At 36.6% G+C, this 19,842-nt stretch overlaps 1 long non-coding RNA gene across 2 annotated transcripts in view; it reads right to left on the bottom strand.

Annotated features, from left to right (window-relative positions):
• Positions 1-257: 257 nt before the first annotated feature.
• The window catches only part of LOC308194183, an 87,149-nt gene continuing 67,564 nt past the window's right edge, over positions 258-19,842 (bottom strand). The window contains exons 4-5 of one of the 2 annotated variants that reach the window (XR_013950365.1): positions 13,066-13,169; positions 258-8,473 (exon numbers count right to left, since the gene is read on the bottom strand). This is a non-coding gene — a long non-coding RNA (uncharacterized lncRNA). Of the gene's footprint in view, positions 13,170-19,842 lie in introns of both variants that reach the window. The other variant, XR_013950364.1, reaches the window with a different exon arrangement.

The raw sequence follows: 19,842 nt of genomic DNA, 5'->3' as shown, positions 1-19,842 counted from the left end.
GGCACGGTGCTTTCTCTAGGAAGTCAGTACACACCCAGACCGACTGCCCGCCCAAACATGCGGCAGTTCAGGTCTCCGGATGCGGGGAGTGTCTGAGCCTCTTGCTGCCATCGGCGGGAGGCAGAGAGACTGCCTGCGTGAGGTGCGAGCAGGTGGACGACCTGGTCCGCATGGTGGCGGAGCTCAAGGAGGAGGTGCAGAGGTTGAGGGATATCAGGGAGTGCGAGCGGGAGATAGACTGGTGGAGCGACTCTGTCGATCTGCTCGAGGGCAGGAAGGCTCTGCAGGAGGATCTGGATAGGCTGGAGCGATGGGCTGAGGCCAACTGTATGAAGTTCAACAAGGCCAAGTGCCGGGTCCTGCACCTGGGGCGCAACAACCCCAAGCAGAGCTACAGGCTGGGAGATGAGTGGCTGGAAAGCTGCCTGGCCGAGAGGGACCTGGGAGTATTGGTTGATAGTCGGCTGAATATGAGCCAGCAGTGTGCCCAGGTGGCCAAGAAGGCCAACAGCATCCTAGCCTGCATAAGAAGCAGTGTGGCCAGCAGGTCTAGGGAAGTGATTGTGCCCCTGTACTCGGCTCTGGTGAGGCCACACCTCGAGTACTGTGTTCAGTTTTGGGCCCCTCGCTACAGGAAGGACATGGACGTGCTCGAGCGAGTCCAGAGAAGGGCGACCAAGCTGGTGAGGGGTCTGGAGAACAAGTCTTACGAGGAGCGGCTGAGGGAGCTGGGCTTGTTCAGCCTGGAGAAGAGGAGGCTCAGGGGCGACCTTATCGCTCTCTACAGTTACCTTAAAGGAGGCTGTAGAGAGGTGGGGGTTGGTCTGTTCTCCTACGTGCCTGGTGACAGGACGAGGGGGAATGGGCGAAAGTTGCGACAGGGGAGTTTTAGGTTGGATGTTAGGAAGTACTTCTTTACCGAAAGGGTTATTAAGCATTGGAACGGGCTGCCCAGGGAGGTGGTGGAGTCACCATCCTTGGAGGTCTTTAAAAGATGTTTAGATGTAGAGCTTAGCGATATGGTTTAGTGGAGTACTTAGTGTTAGGTCGGAGGTTGGACTCGATGATCTTGAGGTCTCTTCCAACCTAGAAATCTGTGATACTGTGATACTGTGATAACGCTTGTCTCAGCAGCCCCTGCTACTCTATCTCTGTCCACAGCTGTAGGTGTGTGCAGTCCTTTAGGTATCCATGCATGGATCTTTTGGCAACACAATGCTGTGTAATACTGTCTTGTCAGAATTGGAGCTATTTAAAGTACCATAAGGTTGGGTTGCCTTCTAGTACAGCTGTTCTGGCCCCACACATGGCCTGAGGTGATATTTACCTAGATTAAATGTCTACTTTAAAAAGAAAATTGGTCAACACCAAAGGAGTTTACAGAAAGTGCAGATCATCAGATCATCTGTTTTGCCACAGGGATGATCAGATTTTCTTTGCAATACCTGTAACGTCTGCATGACAGTGAAGAACACTCAAGAAGTAGAAAGCATCTCAATGACATGTCTCTGTGGGCAAATTACACACCCCTAAAGCTATCGTATATTGTTATAGATATATCATATTCAACATATAAAGTAAAACACTTTGGGCTGAAATACTGTTTGTTTGGTTTTTTTCATATTGCCACATAAGTATTTTACCTGGATGTTACCAGGTAACCAGATTGAAAGTGGGTACAGCTGCAGCTTGATGAATAGAGGGGCATGGATTTTGTTGTTGTTGTTGTTGTTACTATTTTTTCTTGAACAAATGCATTCTTCAGATTTTTTTCTAAACTGCTGAAGTTTTGGTTGAAATAAAACATATGTGCATTAAAGTATGTCCTTCACTAACACAGTAATCTTTGCACTTTTAAGCCTTGATCAGCATAGGAAATTGTGCAAGTAGCAGATGATTTAGCTGGAATTTAAGAAGAAAAGCTGTATTTTCATCACACAGGTTTCCCTGATGACATTAGCTTTTGTGCATTCCTCCAGCTGACTCTTTTCAGAAAGGAATAGTTCAATGTGTAATTAACATCTAATATTTAGGATTAATATTAAGGACTACAACAGAGTACTGTATTGCCTAAGTCTTTGTAGGAGGTCCATCAGTTCACTTTTAATAAATACCACCAAGAAACATGGCAATATAAAGTTACTTTCATTTTATACCCTAAGGAAACAGCACCCCCCTGGCTTGTAGGAGCTCCTGTTTAGAGAACTGTTCTCAGAATATGGTTGAGTCAGGTTCTTTAGGTACAAATCCATGTTGTCTGTGAACTGTGAGAAGGTCCTAAGCCCCTAGCTAGATACAAATAATGATTTTTTTACCTCTTCTTTGTAGATAGACATGGCACCACCTAAATAAAATAAAATCCGTCATCATCTTCTTTCTCTGGACCAAAAGGGGAAGAAAGAAGAATTATGATTATTCAGTTCAACAGTGACAGCACAAACCTGACATGGGAAGATCTAACTTCATTCCCTGCTCTGAGAACCACTTATAGGCCTTTTTTCCACGTGTTGTATAAAGGAAGTAGAATTGCATTTGTGCATCAGCACTGCCTTGAAAAGAAAGTTACATATCTGTGAAGAAATGCTGTCATTTCATATCACTTCCAGTATGATCATTCATCATTGTTATATCTGCAGTTGACAGTCATCATTTTCTTCTTCCTTGTTTTGTGTGTAATACCTGTTGAGACCCTTGATTGAGAAAACTGTTTACAAAGAGCATTCTACCCTGTGCCTACAAGTTGTCTCGACATTTCAACATGTTCTTTTCCATCCAGGCTCTACAGAGACTTGTATCATTGTTACCACAAACTGCAAAGAGAGCTTTCCAGAAGTTAATGCTGTTTTTTAACAAGAAAATCATACCATATTGAAAAATATGCAGAGTTTCTTGTGAAATTCAACTTACCTCATTCCTTTTTTCTTTTCTTTTTTAAACTTTCATGAGATTTCATAAAGATTTTAATGACAATATTGTCAAACCAATTTAAATTCATAATATTTTTCTTTTCTGAGAACATGTGATAATGAATATCGTGAAACCCAAGTAAACCAAAACAACCATTTGTGGTTGCAATAAGACATAAAAAGGATTCAATTTTTAACAGGAAGAAAAAATGTCTTCGGAAGTTATCAACACAATTTGTTTTGATACTCTATTGAGGTAATCTGATGAGACCAAGTAGTACAAGAGGCAATGGACACAAACTTGAACATGAGAAATTCTTGCTATATATTCAGAAAAAAAAAAATTCTCCTTGAGGATGGTCAGCACTGGAACAGGTTACCAAGAGAGGCTGTGGAGTCTCCACCCTTTGGAGGTATTCAGGACTTGACTGGCAAAGCAACATGGATCTGATTAGATTTTAAGGAGGGGGTTAAACTAGGTATCCTCTGGATGGTCCTCACAATCCAAGTTTTCTTATGATTTTAAGAGTCCAAACATGGAATTACGTTTTACAATATTAAAATTACTTTTCTTAACCATCCATATGAAATTTTACAAAGCTAAAGTTAACTATGTACCTAGTCCAAAAGATGGCCATATAAGACACTTCCATCTCCCTTTTAGTTCATACGTAAGATATTTAAAATCTATGGATACAAGCCCAAGATGAGTACCTTAGATCGCCTGAAGAAAATAAGTTTCTTAAAATTACAGAAGAAAACAACAAATTCATTAAGAAATAATAAATACCATGACAAAATTGAAGTCTGAAAAGAAAAACTAAGCAGCCAGCTGATTGGTATCAACACATAGATAAACTAGCCACTCAAAAATACATCCAAAATAATATAAATTAGATAATCTTATGGCCAATACATTTGTTTTTTTCTAATAAATAAATAAATATGAATAAAAGTTGATTATAAAGCTGTAAACAGATCTTCAGCAAACTTGCCTTGCAATCTATTTGCAAAGTTCAATTACAGTAAGAGAATGGAAAGTCAATGTGTTGATAATATTGAATTAAATTAATTTAAGGTATAGCTACTTGAACCTACTATATATAACAAAAATAAGGTTAAGACTTAGTAGTAGAAATATACCATCTTAGTATGGATTGTGGGGAAAAAAATTGGCTCCAGAGAGCTTTTATCTTCTTTCTGTGACAAAATTTATGTGCACTTGTGCAATTCCACAGAAAGAAAATTATCTTTGAAGAATTTCAAGACAAGGAAATGAATTATTCTTTCAGCTCTAATACATATGGAATTGAAGATTGATTTAAGGTATTGATCAAATCTGAATGTCCAGGAAATTCAAATATGAGGTCCTCCTATATATGTTGCCTTTTAAATGCATCAAGAAGCAGAAACCATCAATAGGGACCATCATAGCCTCACTATATATATATAGAGAGAGAGAGAGTCATATTTTTCAGTGGTAGCAGGATAAGGCTGATGGTAAATAGATGTGTGGTACAGGAGATTTCTTGTTAGCTTTCTACCACCAAAATGATTCCCCTTGCATTAATCCACCTTTAGCTGATGTTTAGAGATCAATGTTTAATTTAGGGTAAGATGGTTCACAGCATAATAATTCCTCTCCATTTGCATTTTGTCTTTCACTGTTACACTAAAATAAAAATTACAGTGCTCCAGAGATTCTTTTATTTACCATATAACCAGGACAACACTATTACCCAACTGATTGGGTTATCCAATGATCTCTGAGCATATTGCTACCACTGGTAGCTGTTCATGATGACAAAATATTTCATCTCCTTACCCATCACCAATTATTATTTAATGGTAAATAGATATCAACAGAAACTGTACCTGTGCTCTTTTGAAATGTATGATTACAGCCTAATTATTGCTTAGTGAAGTTGGTATTTTATTCCCTGAAATCTATTTACCATTCTATTTCCCTGTAACTTTAAAATTCTTTATTTAAAGACATCAAGTGGAGAAAATCACCCATTTAATTCCATGACCAAAAAAAATAATAAAAGAGAGTTATATATTGTTGTTTCAAATGTTCATTATTTTTGGCTAAAACTAGAACACTAAAATTGAATTCGGAAATACCTCTATTTGACAGGGAGTTCAATATACCTAAAATTGTTCAGGAGCTGTGGATCTATGAAAGGGCTACCAGGCTGATACACTGATTGTGAATTGTTACTTTCCTTACACTAGTACTCTACTTAGTGCACTGAGAGGTCAGAATACTTTAATAAGATGTGACAATCAAAATTAATTGTGTTTTATGAGCTGCTTGTGAATATAATGGGATGTGATGGCAGGGATTTTAAGTGAATAAATATAGCTCTACTTTCATGGTGTGTTTGTATTCTCTCACTAATTGGCCTGTTCAGTATGTAGTTTTGGTGATTTGTAATATAGTATATTTTAAATATTATGGCAACATCTTAATTTTAATTGCTTGTTAGTTTTATTATTAAGGAGTTAATAAAATCTAAGAAGTAGGTACTTGTTGAAATTAAAAGTGTTTGAGGAGATGTGACTATGAGACCAAGAGAACACAGAATTGGATGTTTTGCTGACTGAAGTAATTTTGGGAAGCTGCCCGATTCAGTATGAGTTTAAACATGTTTCTACTACTCTTCCTATATGGTAATGTGGCTGCAATATGATCGTAAACATCCTAATCTTTCAAAACAGTAACCAGTTCTTTGAAGTTTATCAAATCTTGCTTATTTATTCTAATGTTCAAATGTTACATTTGCAATCATGCACTGGCTGAGTGCAAAATAAGCATGACATCGCAGTTAAGAATTTAGACACCTAATTCACACGCATGCTGAAAGTTAGCCATCTTACTCTCTAAGTGCATCTCACTTAAAAAGAAAGGATAGTAGATCATCTATGGCCAGTGATTAATGTCAGGTGCATAGTTTGGGAGTAAAAGGTTGTTAGGGAAAACGAACTAAAAGGAAGAAAAAGAAGAAAGTGGAATAAAGGAATAGAGCAGGAGCAGATGTTAAAAGTACAAAAGTGGAATGAAGTTGAAGTTGACAGAAATTTCAGTGGAGAATTAAGTTAGTCCAAAAGCACATCACCACAGGGCAAGAGCAATACATTCAAAAGTGAATTTCCCATGTGAAAATCTAGATGAATAGTTTACCTCCTTTTTGACTGGCTCCACAGTGCAGTCTTCCAGTGCAGGAGAGATGGATGGATATACTAACTGGATCCTATTGTCCTCCTACTACAAGGTCTCATTCTGTGTTTTAAATTTACACACCAAATTGCCACTTTATAAGGAAATGAAATTCCTACTCTCAGATGTTTGTCCATTCAGTCAGTGGAGTAGCACAAATACCTGATTGAGGGTGCACCATTAAGCATTAATGTGTTTTGTGTGTGTTTTTATTTCCATATTTGAGTGTTTGTTTTTACCTCACTTGACAAGAAAATATTGTATTAAAGGGAAACAAATAACTCCTCACTGTATAGAATGTGAGGAAAGAGTAGAAAGGATTAAAGAAAACAAAATACCATATGATAACACAACAACCTACCTGAAGAACAATTTGAGAATGGAGAAAGAGAGACTGAAAGCTGTACGGTCAGCATTCTTTATAATGCAAATATTACCATAGTGCGTTCTGGACATCTTGCTGAAAAGTGGCTACCAAGGCATAATGAAAACAAAGTTGCACAGCAAGCAAGCATCAACAAGATGAAAATCCAGTTATCTAGAAGTCTGAATTTCTGGGGCATCCATCAGACTGCAGAGCTTCCCAGAATGAGTTATACTGTGCTACTTCTTCCCTCAAAAACTGTTGCTTGGCACGTAAATTCATATAAGGAAGAATACATTATGGGGAAGTTGCCTGGGATTCATAAGTGTTGGTGGATTTTGTTTCCTTGACCTTTGACTATAAACTTCTGGTATAAACATATCGCCTTTCTATGTATTTGATACCTTAATTGATAAGATTATTTATCCTATTTCCCTGTGAGCCTTCCTAAGTGGTCTGACAGTGCTATAGTCACCACCCAAAGTAAGTAATAATTATTACTGCCAGTCAGAGAAGATTTCAGGATCTCTTATTTCTCAGACTTGGGCACATTCCCGAGCCAAAAAGCTTTGGTAGACACCCAGAAGAGCTGGATGATCTTTTTATAGCTCTCTTGTAATGATGTCCTTTTAAACAAGACTGCTTTCCTAAATCAACCATAAAGTCATTGTGACTGACTGGAAGACATTCGGGGTGCTTAACAATTCTACATTAAGTTCAGTACACAGCCAGCACATGAATAGAGTGCACAGTTCATAACCAAAACACTTAATAAGATCATGAGAAATTTGCTGTGCATGCAGGTACTCTAAGGCCCATTGACAGCAAAATAAATTCAAGCTCTTAGTCAAATCAGAAGTCATTTGTATCCGAATATGTTTTGCATTATTTCTCACCAACGATTTTCCTCATGCAAAGAAAAAAAAATGGGCATTCCTAAACCACCTTGAACCTAAAAGTTAATTTCCTTTTTCAGTGCAAAAGGCTGTTTCCCTTTCCACTTACGTTACACTGCCATGGGCAGGACTTATTGTATCATGTGCCAGACAGTACATGGGGTCTAACATACACAACTGAAAAGAACGCCAAAATGTAATTAAATTTATGTTTTGAAAGGTAACATTTTTTATTTTATAATTTATTTCTCTGCAAAGAAATAGAACACTGTGAATGTTACAAAACAGCTATAAGACAGCCAGACAAACTGAAAATGTTCAACCTATAAAAATGACTACAGGCAACAGAACTGCTTAGCAGTCTTCTCCAATGATCCAAATAACAAACAGGGACAGTGAGCACATCTGCTACTGCCTCTTTGAAAACATGCCATTTTATGTCAATATTGTCATTAACCTTCATGAATTCCCCTGGCGCTACATCTGAAAATTAATCTCAAAGAATCCCAAAGTTATGAATGCTTGAAAACGTGGAAAGCTTGAAAACGTGGAAATCCCTCTTCAGTCTCATGAAATTTCATGTTAGAGGCTTACCATTCCAAATGGACAGAAATTAAAGATGAACACAACCAGCAACATATGCTATTGCAAACAAAATATGGCACAAGGCATACTTCTGTTCTTAAAAGTATTTACCACAAAAAGAACCCAAACCTCTTCATTTTCTCAGCTTTTCAATAAGAAGACTCTTTTATGATACAACTTAGAAAAAAAAACAGTAATGGCCTGATCCTGTTCAGATAATTGTTGAGAGCATATATTCTATTCTTGATTATAAAATTACCAACTATAGAGAATGTGCATCAATGCTTAGCAGGAGTTAATCGAGCTCACTGATAAAATCAATTAGCAAACAATCTCAAAACACATTAGTCATATGTTCTTAATTTCAAGGCAGAAATCACCATGTTTCAGTATTTACATCAGCCTCTTTCCCCGTTCTGTTGGGGAGCTCTGATTACTTGCTTTACTGGATATCTTGCTTTCATTCCTCAGGAAAGTCTCTAGGGAAGTTATGCCACAGCTGCAGGAATAACATCAAATTGTCAGGTACCAGTAATAAAATACCCTTCATCTCTAATTTATTTTCTCTTTTTTTTTCCCAGCATAAAAGTGATAATCTAGGGCAGATGTGCTGCAACATGGATCTGCAAAAAGCGGCCTGCCAGTGGAGTTGGGAAAAAACATTTTGTTTTCAGAAGCTGGTAATGTAGGTCAGGGAAAATAACTACTTAGCAATTATGCATCAAAAGTGTCTGTCATATATCCTTCATCTTGCTATCTCTCACCCACTTATTTCATCCTCTATCCAATTCACTGGTGTATAGAGTCCTGTAAAGCACATTTTTCATCTAGACCACTATTAAAAGATTTATTTCTGTCACCTGTGCAAAAAAGAGTCCGTGACATCTATCATAGTGACAGCAGCATATATATTAACTCCTTAAAAAATGTAAAACTTTAATTTTGTTGAAGTATTAGTCATTCTAATTATTGCTTTCAAGGTTTAGTTTGTGCTTTTAAGACTCATCCAAAGAACCCTTCCATTTTCCAATTCTAAACGTGAAAATGGCATCACACAAAAACTTTGACCCAACAGCTTTTTCAATACAACTTAAGAAGCATAACTACTTCCGACTCTTTGAATGTAGGAATAGCTAAATAAGAACATTGCAGAGACTGCACAAAATGCTGAAGGGCTGATCACATTCTATCCAATGTTCTCTACAGAGTGCCTCTGCTCCTTGTTGTGGAGCAAGTTGTCACCTGTTTTTAGTTCACCCTTCTTCCCCACAGGTTAAGTTGTATGCACGGCAGAGGTTTGCCTTCACCCAATATGTTAAAATAGATGTTTCAAAATATGGGCAAACATTCTTAACAGAAATACAGATTAAAAAAAAAAAAGGGGGGGGGATAAATAAATCGAAACACAAAGTTTTCAGTGCCATCATATCTATGTGACTATGTATTAATTTGATGAAAAAAAAATGCAAATTCTGAAAAAAAAATGGGCAAAAATGAAACTAGTGACATCTTGAAATGTATTTACAGCTCAAAAAAAATATTGGATTTCAGAAACTGCAATGCTAAATATACAGGTCACATAAACATAATTTGAAATGAGTGTAGGCATTACATTCTCTTTAGAAAAAAAAAAAAAAAGTCCACATGGCTCCACTACAATTTGTGTTTGATCTCCATCTGCTGAGACTAAGGATGGGCAAAATACACAGAGATAAAACAGTGTATGATTCTATCTCCATTAAGATGCATTCATGTACATGGTATTCATCAGGTGTATGGATATGAACAGTACTTCAGAAGTAAACGGGACCACAAAAGCAAACAAATGGAAAAGAATAAGAATAAGAATAATTGATTACATGAAAAAGTCTAGCTAGATGTAAGTTTTTTCACTCAAAGTCTTCATTTTATGTCTGTATTTCTGAAACAATTTTTAGATTGTTCTTTGTTGCTTTCCCTATACATGTGGTATAATCATTGCATCAACTGAATACATGAAACTACTATTACTACTGAGTTCTAAATAATTTTTATTTAACAGATATAACCTAAGAGAAATTGATTAGTCTTTGTGTATCATGTGATTGCTATTAATAGGCAGAAAAGTAAATAAATAAATAAATCAGCTATAATTTTCAGCCAGTATCCAAATATATTGCTCCTCGTCAATGTTGAATACCGACTACATTGCAGTCACTAACAGCTTCTCTTCAGGAATCATTTCAGCAACATAAATGATACCCATTTATACATGCCCAAAGTCCACAGAATATAGTTATCCTCAATGACACTGTAGGATGTTGATCTCCAGCTCTGCCAACTGGTGTCCTAGCTTGATATTTACCCCTATGAACCTGTCTGTTGATGAGCAGGCTGTGTTTGACTCTGACCAGTGGACTGACTTCCCAGCTTGACCTCGGACCTACCTCTCCACTACCACCATGCCTAATGCCCTTGGCTGGGGCTGCCCCCAGCTTCTCCATGTCCCCTCTGCTCCTACGGGGAGCCCCCACTGCACCCTGCCCCTCAGGCAGCAGCTGGCCCTCGCTATGCCAAGACACCCCCATGGCCTTCAGACACCTCCTCCTCATCAGATGAAGAGACTCGGACAGCCCAGCTTGACTGACATCTATGAGAATTGTGCATTGGCCTTGTAGTCACTGTAATGCACATCTTCCCCGTCTCCAACCCAGTAGGGTTGGTTTCTTTCCAATGTGATTGACAGCCAGGGAGATCGGATGGGCCATTTAGCCAAAGACAGAGTCTAGGGCTGACAGCTCTGAAATGGCTACATGTGATGATGCAGCAACTCGGACATGTTTATCAGTAACTCTGAATGCAAGCAGAAAGGGCAGAAATTTCTTAAAGTGATCTAAGAGGAAATTTTAAAGAAATGTTCTATTCTGAAATGATACGTCAGTAAAATATATATATAAAGAAAAATCCTGTCTCTATGCATATTTTGAACATGCTGAGTCTGGAAATAAAAATAGCTGTTTGATGCTTTGTGTTCCCATTTGTCCTGCAACAGCATCACAGCTACAAGACTGGACTAGATTTCATTCCTTCTGTGCATCTTCAAGTGTCTTTTTTCTGCACCTAATCACTTACATCTGCTGTCAGGGCATTGCTGGATAACAAAGGGTTTGTTGCACAGCTGTCAATGATGCTCTAATTTGGCTTCTAGTAACAGTGAGGATGAACAAGATGGAAAGGAGTCAGCTTGATTCCTAGAGTTCCTGCTGGGTCACTAAGGCTAAATGTTGTAGGAGGAAAATTATGTATAGCAGCTTTGATCCAATTAAAAGTTTATTCTCATAGTTAACAATAAACATATGCAGAATTTCACTGCCTTGTAACTTTGTACATTTGACTTATCAAAGGGGATATTTTCCTGAGAGGGAAAAAGCACACACAGGTTATACATTTTCTTATAATAGGATCTCAAAAGCACTCCTAGAAAACACAAAGCTAAACTGCTGATGAATCTAGAAAACACAAAGTTAAATTGCTGATGAATCTAGTTGCCTTTCTGTTTGAAATTATCTTATATATACCAGCTTTACCTTATATATAGAGATACCAGCTTTAAAAATTTGGCTGCAGTTCCATTTCTTCTATTTAAACAGGACATCAAAGAAGTTCAGCCCTCCAGATAGGTGTACTTTGTGTTGTTTTTCTGAATTCAGCACAGAAACTAGTACATGGTTTCACAATAGCTACCATAACCCTCATCTGTGCTTTAGGTTTTCAATCTATTTATCTTATTTTAGGAGTCTAAAAATAATAAGGTTAGGGAAAAAGTGGCTATTAAAACATTTTCCAAATTTTTTATAAACTTTTACTTGCAAGTGATACCTATTTACCATCAGTCAAATTCCTGCTTGCCTACTGAGCACTTAAAACATCTTTTTTTTCCCTCCACTTGAGTTTTTTCCTCAGCAATTATATAAGAAATACAAATATTCCTCAGAATCAGCCAGGAGGAAAAGGTGAACACTGCCAAGATTTTGACTATGGTTATACCACCTTGCTGACAACTGTTTTCCCTATGCATTTAGCAGGATATACCAACAGGCCAGGCGACATCAGCAAGAATATTTTAGATTTAATGAAGTAATTGAGACATATCCCAGACTTTATGAGACAATGCTGAAACTGATATACCACAATATAAATAAATCAGTGTCAAAATCTACAAACAAAACTCCTCTCTGTAGGTGCCATATTCTAGCTAGATATTTTTCCTTTTTTTTTTCTGTAATTAGCTAAGAAGACTGTAGAACAACCACCTAGCTGAACGTTTATTTCCCTTCTATATATAACTGGCATAGAATGGGAGTGATGAATGGGACGGAGTAAGATGTAGGAAGATGGCCCAGCATCACCTTATCTGATATTTACTTTGCTAATAGTCCATGTGATGAAATATTTGTTGTAAGTCACAGAAACCTACTCCCTGTACTATGCCTAGAGAACTCCACTGACTGGGTCTGGAGCTCCAGAGTATTGCAGAAATACGGAAAGCTTTGTGCTAGAAGTGAAGGTTAGTCAGCTCTCTTAAATTTGGCTGCCCTGGTTTCAAAGACACCCTGTAGTAGCTGGGACAAAACTGCAGTAATTTAGAGCATCCCCTTCAGTAGCCTGAAATCTGGGATGTCAGTTTTTGCACCCTTTAGACAATTTAGAAGTTTTCAGAAATATATCAAAAGTCTTATTTGCTCAGTGAGAATCACTTTCAGAAAAAAATAAAAATAAAAATTAATTAGTGACTAAGAAGCCACTTCAAGGAAATCTATGTGATTCAACAAATATTTAAAATGGTCAGATTAAACCTAGAGAAAAAAAATCTGTTGGGACGCATACTTATATTTTTGTTCTACAAATTATAGTGGGCTACTACTATTAATTTTGAAAAACGTTAATCATGAAGAAATATAATCATTAGCAGAACTTGTAAATACTGCATTTTTAGTTATTCAGATCAGAAGCTGACTACTTTTGAAGTTTCTGAGCAATTTACTCAAGTAAAAAGGACATTTGTATAATTTCCAAACAGAAAAGAAAACAAACAAACAAAATAAAACCCACTGTTTTGCAAGATGGAATCTCCACTCTGGTCTCAGTGTTGGAACATTGGTTCAACTCAGCAGCAATGCCAGGATAAATGATATATGTTCTGAAATACAACATTTCTGCCAGAGAGAGAGAAAAAAAAATAGTTTGACATAATGTATTTTTTTGTCAAATAAAAGTGTCAAGAGAGAAACTCTATAAGAAACACTGATCAACTCTTTATAACTCACCTGAAATGACAGCTTAAATCATTATATTTTTTAAGCTATCCAAACAATGAAGAACTTAATCCTACTTCTTAATTTGTTCTAGGGGCTAACATATGTAAGAGATGTTGAATAAGTTGATTTCACTGAGGCCTTCTATTTGAAAGCAATCATATGGTTACGACCTATAATTTGCTAACAACAGAGGTTGGAAAACAATTATCTTACCTCGCAATCAGGAAGACCAGTGTATTTAAGTAAAATTGCTACTAGCTTATTCTGACAAAGTCCTTTGTAGTTTCTCACATGTCCAGGTGACAATATAAGTTTTAGGAAATGTTTTCCCAACGCAGAGAAGGTTACTGTACCTGTTCCAAGAATCAATATCATTGGTAGGAATAAAAAGCTGCATAATAAGTCTAGAGTTTTATCAGCTCTGTTGACTCTCTTGCCTTTACTTCTGTCTTCTCCTGCCTACATCCAGACCCAAAATAACTGACCGTTCATAGTAGTTGGTTGGAAGTCATTTATGAGAATGGAAGAGGAAAATAGCTGTGAATGAAACACTTCAAATATTTATGTTTCTACTTCAAGCAAATTCAAGAGTATGTTTCAACTTTATTCTTAATTCCATTCACAACCAATTTAGTACTAAGGTTATTATTAGAATGAATAAATAATTACCAGTACTAGAACTTTACCAGTACTCGCCTTACTTTAAGAAAACTCCTAGGCGTCTTTCCCTAAAAGATATTGTTCTCAATCAGGGAGATTTAGGAGTATACAGAGCCAGTTTCTTCACTTCTTTAAGTTTTTCCCTCACTGTCTACTTTCTTTTCAGTTCCATCTGTGGTTCTACAGCAGCATATGCCAGAAAGATAAACCTTTAATGGATCCACTGGTTTTAACAGGATCTTTTGCTATAGTTCAGTTCATGATTCTTCATACTTAATATTTTGCTGGGCACACTGAGCAAAATTCTTTATGCATAAATGACATCACAAAAAATGAGTATATTTTAATGCAAATTATCATGTGTATTTAAGGAAATGCACATCTATAGGCATAGCTTGTTTCAACATTTCTCTGATTTCTGCTAATTTTTATTATAGAAACCTTTAAAATTACAGGCAAATAATATTTTTTACAGCTTAATTAAATGTAGTTCAGTAACTTTAGTGTATGCTCTCAATAAATGATATCTCAAGTTCACATCCTAAGCTTTGATTTGACCTTTGATGTAAGTGGAGGATTACTAATATTGGAAAATTTTGCTGTGTTCCCACAGAAGCAGGAACTGGCAATCTGTGAAAAGAGCCTTCCTCTGGATTAACTACATGAATCTGCCATTAGGATGAAGAATCCTACGTAGCAACTTATTTGTAGAGCCATTTGGCATACCACCACTGACAAAGGGAGATGCATTTTTGATAGGCATGAGTAAAATTTTTAATTCAATGAAAAGATAACTTTTATATATATCAATGGTTTGGGCTGCTATCGTGTTTTAAAAAAAACACTCCATCTACTCCATTTTACCAATAAAATGGATAGATTAACGTCTTTTGCAGCACAAGGCTGTATAAACCCATACCCTTTTTAATGCTTTGTTTTTAATGTTTATCTCTTCTTCTTTTTCTAGTTACAGTATAATAGTAACGAGACACTGCTGCATATATTAGAATGGCAAATGGCTTTAGTATGTTCTTTTAAGTGCCCTGTTTCTTAAGTCTGTTACATAAAGCCTTTTTTCCCCCTTTTCTGAAGATCAAAAAGAAATTCATGTTATACCACATCAAAGGAGACTGGTGAAGGAATGAAGTGAACTTGGATTTCTTCCCCCTAATTGCAAAGTATACAAGCTGCGATCTTATTAAATAATTCATGTCCAAGACAGTCATAATCACAATGTGAAATGACCTGATACCTATTATTCATAGTCCTGATTACATCTTGGTGAGCATTGTTTGCTTATTGAATTATTTATTTATTTATTGAGGGAAATCTTTAATGTAATCTGTGTTTGTTTTTCTGTGACAACATTTCCCCCGTTTCAGCTGTCAGAGACTTTTGAGGTCTCAGTCCATGTACTTATGAATCCTATGCAAGTTCGTTATTCACATTAGAAAACAATACTGAAGTGCTCTGGACCATTTTGGAACACTTCAACATCAGAGCAGAAAGTAAAGACTAAATTTAATCAAAAAATACAAACAGTAGAAATGACAGTAGAGACTGTCTTCTTAGACAGACTGGACTGGATGGCTTCCATTCTTCCATCTGTATCCCTTCATTGTAGCACATGGACAGAAGAGTTGTAGACCAGATCCTTTTAGTGTGGTCTTGAAGACAGAATGGCCACTATCCTTAATAAGGATAAAAAAATCTATGCATCTCTGCTCTTGAGAGAATTATCTGATGAAAATGATCCTTCTTCGCATGCAGGTATTTGCTCTTCCTTACAAATGTTAGCTGAAGTGTGAAAAAAATAATCAGAAAGCTGCCCACATGATGCATTTGTGTGCTACTAAAATGCAGCTACTGGAGACTGCTTTTACTATTGCAAATATTGGAAATCATACATATACACATAGCTTTTAATCCAATATTTGTTTGTAACTGTAAAACATCCCCAAACTCTTAGAGTAAGTCATAGTTTATAAAGCATGATTCCAAAGTAATAAAAGAGAAGAAATATATAAATGTAAATTTAATTAAAATAAGCTCTCCTATCCTCAGATTTATGGGGATGGAGGGAGAAGGTGTTTTTGCACTGCTACATAAATTTGAAAAAATGACTGTCATAGATATGTTCACCTGACAATAAAATATAGAGGTAAAACTTTCACAGTGTGCTTGTATACATATGTATTAAATGTAAAGCAAAATCTGGAATGAATAATCACCCATGGTCTCTTCATTGTGGTGTTAACAGAAGCAGAACAAGTTGGCAACCAAACCTTTCCCACCCCTTGTATAAGCACATTTTTAGACTGACTGCAGTGACAGGAGGTGCTCTGCAGCCTCTCCTTCCTTACTGCATTCACGCTAAGCTCCCACCAACGCCCTGTGCATCTAAATGACACAACTGCAGGTCTTGCTCACTCCTGACTGAACACACAACATAATTTCCTTTGCCTTTTCAGCAGTCACTGCACTGGCAGCATAAAAGAAAATCAGGAATTTGAAAGACCGTTTTGTTTTTTCATCCAGATCATTGCTGTTTATTCAGCATAGTCAATGTTCTGTAGTTCATGTGGATGGATAAACAGGAATGGCCCACAGCAACACATAAGAGCTACAAACAGGATCAAGATATATTTTTATGATTTCTGGGCTCATATCATTGTCACAGTACAGATTTGAGAGGTTGTTTTATCTGCTCAACACTCTGTGTTTTGGACATTGATTTTTACATTGAAGCATTTAGAAATGCAATTTAACCAACCTTTGGGCATTTATCATTGACAATCATTTGTGCAAGAGGTGACATTGATCTGTTAATTGAACAATCATTTCCCCATCTTTATCATTTGTGTCCTGCTATTATTGCTTTACTCTGTAACCTGAAATCCTGTTCTGGAGATCTCACAATCTTAAAAGATCATTAAAGAACAAAACAAACAAACAAAAACAACAACACAAACACCACAAACAAAACAGCATTAAAAACTAAAAGCTGCAGAAACACACGAATACTGTTCAACAGAAGCTTTATATATTATATAAACTGACCTAGAAACACAGCAAAACCCATTTCTTTAATTATGAAATCCCTGCTGTACAAAGGGTCAGCAAAAGGACAGTAATGATGATGAGACCTGCCTTCCTGACCTTCTCTATGCGGGTGAGTTTCACTTCAGGGCCATTGCAATAATGTTCTGTACACCTGCACTGCACCTTTCAATCTTAGAGACTCTTGGTTTTTCCTGCAGAAGAGTATGCTGACACCAAGACTTAAAAATGACAACCAGGTCTAGCTTTACACTGATAATACCAACCTATATGTTTTGTTATTTTCCTTATAGTTCTGAAAGGTTTTTATCTCCACACTCTTGTCTGGATTGTGGACAAGGGATTATTTGACCTTTTAATTTCACTCCTTTCCTCTTGCTCTTCCTGCCTCTCCAATGAACATTTTCATATAATTTCTCCCTTGAAAGGAGAGGGAAAGGTTATGTCTGTTTGTGATCATTTACTTGCAAACTGGAAGAATGCTATCAACCTCTGACACATCACTTCATCCCTATCCAAGTAATCAGCAACTGGTTTTGACTGTTACCTGAAGCTGATGGAAAGCTTTCTCATTCCTGAGGCACTCTCAAAATCTTCTGAACTGAGAAGGGCAATCTAATCCATAATTCATGTCAGTGAACTCTCCTGTGAACTTCGAGATTCCCTGATTTCTAAACTGCAATCCAGTACAGGTAGAACTAGAGGACTGAAATACTCTCATGCTGTTCCCTTCCCCTCCCTCCTGCTGCCATTTTCTTCAGCTGCTTAAAATATTCAAATGTGAAGAGAGAGTTGGTACTAGAAGGTAGAGTCATATTGAATTCAATTCAGACAAATCAAAAAGAAATATCTGCATATATGCACACTTTGAACCAGGTTCTTAGGTACGATGAAAATTAACTTAGTTCCATAAAAATATACTGGTATATACAGGATAGCTTATACATGATGACAACGTGTCTCCCGATCTTTATTCTCTATCTATACAGGTACATCAATCTTTTTCAGTAGGTGAAGAATGTCAAAACTGACATGATCATCAACAGGGTCCATTCATGTTTTTTAATCAAATATTGCAAGAGTCATCAGATAGTATCAGAAAGTAGAATCTTGCAAAAATCTTACTGATTGTATGACATTTTGTATAACAAAATGCAGATGCGGCCTGCTATTTTTTGGAGCAGAGAGGATTATTAAAGAAGTAGCTAGTAAAGGTGAGGCAGTATGAACAACAGGACTTTCCCTCTGTACTTGATCTTCACCAGGAGCTAATGCAAGGAAAGCGGTAGATGTGTTCATTGATCATTGACAGATGTGTTCATGTGATCATTGCCACTACAGTGAAAATCCAGAGGCTTATAACTGCTTGTGTGCCATACAGCGTATGTGTTCTAGAATAGGGAGATATTTCACCTGTTTGTCTTCTCTTGAGGTGTTTCTAAGGCCTCAAATACCTGTTCCAGCTTGTATCAGAACAGATTTGAGGTATCAGTAAAAGGAATTATTAAAAATCAGTAGGAAAGCCCCTTTTGGACTTAGCCAAACAAAGTTTTGTCAGTGAACAAAATTTACTACTTTTTTTCAAAGATAGTATGAAATATCTTTCTTTGCAGTCATCCAGCTTGCAGTGTTGTAACTGGGAAATTGTCCCCTGGCATCAGTACTGATAATGGGAAATACACACTCCTCTCTGAGCCTGTCTTTGTAGAGCCATCTCTTTTTCATTAGTGTTACAGCTGAAGGCTGAGCTCCCTCAGTGAAGTGCTTCAAGTTAGGCAATGTAAATATACATTTCTTTACATGCTACCAAGATAACTCAGATTTTAAAGAAACTGTACATTAACCAATCTAAGAGTCAAATTGATTTTAATGAGACTGGATTAGGCCCAAGATGCAATTATTTTGGAAAAAAAGAAGTTTACAAAGTAATTTATATTTTTCGAAAAACAATATAAAAACCAACAGGAAAAAAAAAAAAAGATTATCAAATTCAGAAAACCTCTTTATTAAAACTGAGCAAATGGAGCTCATGAAAAGAGGAAAAGCCTGAATTTGTCCAATACACTGATAAAAGAAAATGGCCACTAATCTTATATAGTATATATATTTACTTATATTGTTTGTATATATATATATTACATTACTTATATATGCATATGTACTACTTCTATATGTATACAGTTAGACTGCTGGCCAGGTTCCAAATATGCTTTGCTCTGCACAGCCATCCAGGAGCAGTAAGACCACCAATTTATTTCATGCTAACTGTTAAAGGCAATCAGAAATGCTGGTAATTTTTAAGAAGGCTTCACTACTTATGAGTCATCTTGTGACTCCCTCTTTCAATAAAAATCTATCCCTTCCACAAAATCAACCAGACATTTTTCTGATATATTCTGCTCTTTGGCATGTACTGTTGAACCGCATATCAAATAGGCATTTCATTACATGCAGAGATAGGGATTTTGATGGTGATTTAGAATAAGGCAGTAAATTCATTCACTCTTCATCCCTTGTAAAACCCAGAAGCAAAGATAGGTTATTCCTTTGATAAATACAGTTCATTTCAGTTACTTACACACAGCTCCTCTGAAAGAAAATTGTAGATTTATTTGTTTTCCGAAACTTAAATAAAGACATCTTATATTCAGAACTAAAGTCTCAGACATCCCTGTTTACCTTCTAAAATACAAATGAATTGAATGCATATACTGCCACATGTACTGATTTACACTGTACATGTCAAAATGCCCCCATGTCAACACAGAGAAAATTAAACCCACAGATTCCTATTAGTGCTAGTAATCTTTCCATTATGACTTTGGAAATGAAAACCTTGAATTTTTCCTTC

The sequence above is a fragment of the Anser brachyrhynchus genome, assembly GCF_964034855.1.
Source record: "Anser brachyrhynchus genome assembly, chromosome: 4".
Taxonomy (NCBI): domain Eukaryota; kingdom Metazoa; phylum Chordata; class Aves; order Anseriformes; family Anatidae; genus Anser; species Anser brachyrhynchus.
This window is presented reverse-complemented; position numbering and strand designations above follow the sequence as displayed.